This window comes from Rhincodon typus, chromosome 18, assembly GCF_021869965.1.
Source record: "Rhincodon typus isolate 14 chromosome 18, sRhiTyp1.1, whole genome shotgun sequence".
NCBI lineage: Eukaryota > Metazoa > Chordata > Chondrichthyes > Orectolobiformes > Rhincodontidae > Rhincodon > Rhincodon typus.
Genome location: NC_063349.1, coordinates 58,257,588 through 58,261,655, shown reverse-complemented (window position 1 = coordinate 58,261,655; position 4,068 = coordinate 58,257,588).

Below are 4,068 nucleotides of genomic sequence, written 5' to 3'. Positions count from 1 at the left end.
GCCCCCTGGTCCTCGCTCTCACCGCTCCCGCTGCTGCTGCAAAAAAAATGGAGCAATAATGGTTTCCCTTATCCTCTCTTTCCATCCCACCAGTCTTTATATTCAAAGGAACATCCTCCATCGTTTCCATGACCTCTAGCAGGATATTCCAACTACATCTTGTCCTCTCTTTCATTGTCAACCTTCTACCAACCATTCTTCCTATACTCTCTCACTCCCCCATGGCACTTCTCTATGCAATTGCGACATTTTCCCATTCATCTCTTCCCTCCTCATTGTCTGATATCCCAAACACCTCTTCCAGAAGAAGCAGTATTTTACTTGCATTTCTTTCAACCTAGTCTCCTTTACATTGGCGAAACCAAACACAAACTGGGTGACCTTTTTGCCGAACATGTCCGTGATGTCTGTCAAAATGACCCCAATAATCCAGCTAGTTGCCATTTCATTAAGTCAACTTGCCCCGTGCTAACATTCCCTTCTTGGGCAACACAAGCTAAAGGGACAACACCTCAATTTCTGTTCAGGCACTTTCAGCCTTTAGGTCACAACATTAAATTCCACCACTTCAGAGCATGCCCTTTGTCATCCATTTTATTACCACTATCCCCATCACCCCTCTCAACAGATTTGTTTTTGAAGGTCTGGCAGCAACTGTGAAGGGGAAAGCAGAGTTAATGTTTTGGGTCTTCCCCTCTGAACCTTCTATGAACGTCTGGCAATCGGAACGGTGGCTCAGTGGTTAGCACCGCTGCCTCACAGCCCCAGGGACCCACGTTCCATTTGACCCTCGGGTGACTGTCTGTGTGGAGTTTCCACATTCTCCCCATGTCTGCGTGGGTTTCCTCTGGGTGCTCTGGTTTCCTCCCACAGTCCAAAGGTGTGCAGGCTAGGTGAATTGGTCATGCTAAATTGTCCATAGCGTTCAGGGATGTGTAGATTAGGTGGGTTATAGGGGAATGTGTCTGAGTGGGATGCTCTGAGGGTCGGTATGGACTTGTTGGGCCGAAGGGCCTGTTTCAAAGAAGGGTCACTGGACCCAAAACGTTAACTCTGTTTTTTCCTTCACAGATGCTGCCAGACCTGCTGAGCTTCTCCAGCAACTTTGGTTTTTATCTTTGTTCCTGATTTACAGCATCCGCAGTTCTTTCAGTTTTAATTAGATATGTTTTTGACTTTGCTCACAGCAGAACGGATCAATTTTCTCCTCTTCACACCTTCATTTACACTCATTTTATATTTCTATGTCTCCACTACCGTTAGTGATGTCTTAGTGATTTGTTCTGGGCACCTTGACAATTTGTTCTACTCATTCCCCCTCCTCTTCTTTCAAACCCACCATTTTGCAGCCCCTTGCACTTCCAAAGAGTCATATCAGACTCAAACACTAGGTTGGTTCTCTCTCCTGCTGCCAGACCTGTTGAGTTTCTCCAGCACTGTTTTTATTGCTCTACAGAGAGCTGGCATGCATTTGATAGGCCAAAGGGCCTCTTTGTTCACAAATGACTTTGTAGTACTGGTCAGGTAATACTTTTCAGGAATTGGCTGAGTGACAAATATTAGCCAGGTCAATCACATGGTACAGCACTGGGCCACACAGAAAACAAGTCTCCAGCTTTTGAAATAAAAACAAAGTGCTAGAGAAACTCAGCAGATGATGGCAGCAGCTCTGGACAGAAAGCAGAGTTAACATTTCAAGTCCAATGACTCTTCTTCAGAACAGCTTCACATCCTCCTCTCAGGCAGGGTAGCAGTTTAAGTATTGCTCTCTGGATTCCAACAAAAGTGCAACAATGCCTATAAATGTGACCCTCGCTGAAGAAACATTACAACATCACAACCTTCATCGCCCAAATAAATGGTCAAAACTTATTTTGCAAGATTACGTCATATAAGCTGCTGTGCAAAATATAAAAACAGATTGTTGAACAACATGAAACAAATGAAACAAAAACAGAAATTGCTGGAAAAACTCAACAGGTCAGTCATCATCTGTGGATAGAAAGCAGTTAACGTTTTTAGTCCAGTGACTTATCTTCAGACCCTTCTGTTCTGAAAAAGGGTCACTAGACCTGTTTCTGATTTATACAGAACAAATGAAAATGGATTCCCAATAAAGGGAAAACCGTAACAGTGAGTTCAGCTGTATAGCTGCTTTTCCTCAGAGTAAATCCAGCCCAATCTCTGCTATACACTAACATCATAAAACCAAACGTACTTAACCCAGTAAATGCTCTGACCAGTTCATTACCTCTGATCAGTTTAACACTCAAGGTCATCAAATACTGTAAAACATCAATGAGGACCAAATGGAAATCCTAAAGAAAAAGATACTCAAGTTTTTGCTATATTCTACTTTGAGGGTTTTCTAAAGAGTTTCATTTTCTTTACATAAATGATTGACGAGGAGACAAAAAGCATCCCAGAAAAGATTTCAATACTTTCACTTATTTCGCAATATCAGCAGAACATGAAATGTCCACATTCTGGAGCAGTCAGATGATTCAGGTTCAGACTTGCAGCTCCCCAAATGTGTCATAGATTTTTGGCAACTCGAACTCCTAAAACAAAGACCGATACCAACAAACACATTAAAAAGTATCCTATACAGAACGTGTCTGCTGGGCTGATTGTGCTGAGCCCCAGCTGGATACATATCCTGTATCTGCATGTCTGAGGACCTGCCGCAAAATGGAATTTGAACATCCGTTACCTGGGAAAGTCAGTGACGCACAAGGCTCTGAAGCAGAGATGACTGTTTGGCATGAAACATGGATGGAGCATGGTTATCCGGTTCTTACTTAGGTCTCCCCACCTGACTATTCTTCCACGACAAGCTTCTTCACTAGCCACTGCTGGTCATTTCTCAGGCAGAGTCCACTAAGGACACAAGTGGTGGCACCAGCACACAGTCAGCCAGCATGAGGAAACGCCCAGTCATGGTCCTGAATCAGGAACTCTCTAAAAGTCCATGTGTCAGGAAGACAGTCAGAATCAAACTCAGTTGAGATGTCCTCTTGCTGTCAAACAGACTTCATGGTGAAGGTTCAAATGTGAATAAGTGTTATTCAGAGAATACTCCTGAGGATTGCAGCAAAGTTATGCTCCCACAAACAATCACTACCTGACACGAGGGAGATAAAGAGTGGGATGGGAAGAAAGACTTAAAAAGGAGCAAACAAATTATGATGCCACAAAAATTTCCATTGACAAGCTCTATCTAAATCAAACATTTTTCTAGTTCACATTCTCTTTAAAACAGGTTCAGCGCTGAGATCAACAATTTAAATCTATCATTAAACAGGAGAACAGGTACTGACTTGAGGAGTTTTGCGAAGTCACCAAGAAGTAACTGAGCAAATACAGATTCCCAAACAAACCTAATTCTAAAGTAACACTTGAGGGGCCAATTTAACTGAGGATCAAAGCAGGAATTCTCACTGCAGCTTGTTCCCAAGGCCAATGCAGACAAGCTCCATGATGACACACCTCCAACATCTTTGCTGTACAACATCCCAGGTTCAAAACAAATTAACCAACATTTGCATTACACTCACACAAAACTAACAACTTCTTTACTATGGATAAATGTAAATTCAATCATTGTGTAAATAGGAACAAAAAGTTGTGGAAATTGTCCCCCAGTTAGGCTACACCTGTGAGAAAAAGAGTTGATGTTTCAGCTGAACAAACCTTATCAGTTCTAAAGAAAAGACATCTTGTTCTAAAACACTGACACAGTCTCTCTCTTTCTCTCTACAGATATGCCAGACCAGCTGAATCTTTACAACAATCTTCTTATTTCAAATTTCCAACATTCACTGTGTACCACGTCTGCAATCAATCGCTATGTAATTGTGAACTACGTAATCTTAACATGACTTGAAGTATATTAATAACTGAAGTGGTTGCGAGAGACAGAAAGACAGGGGGTTTTGGCTGGGGGGAGAAAGACAGGGTAGCTGGAGTGGGAAGAAGGACGAGGGGAGGAGAAAGATGCAGAGTATCGGAGTGGGGGAGAAAGATGGGAGGATTGGAATGGAGGGGAGGAACAAGGGGGAGCGATGT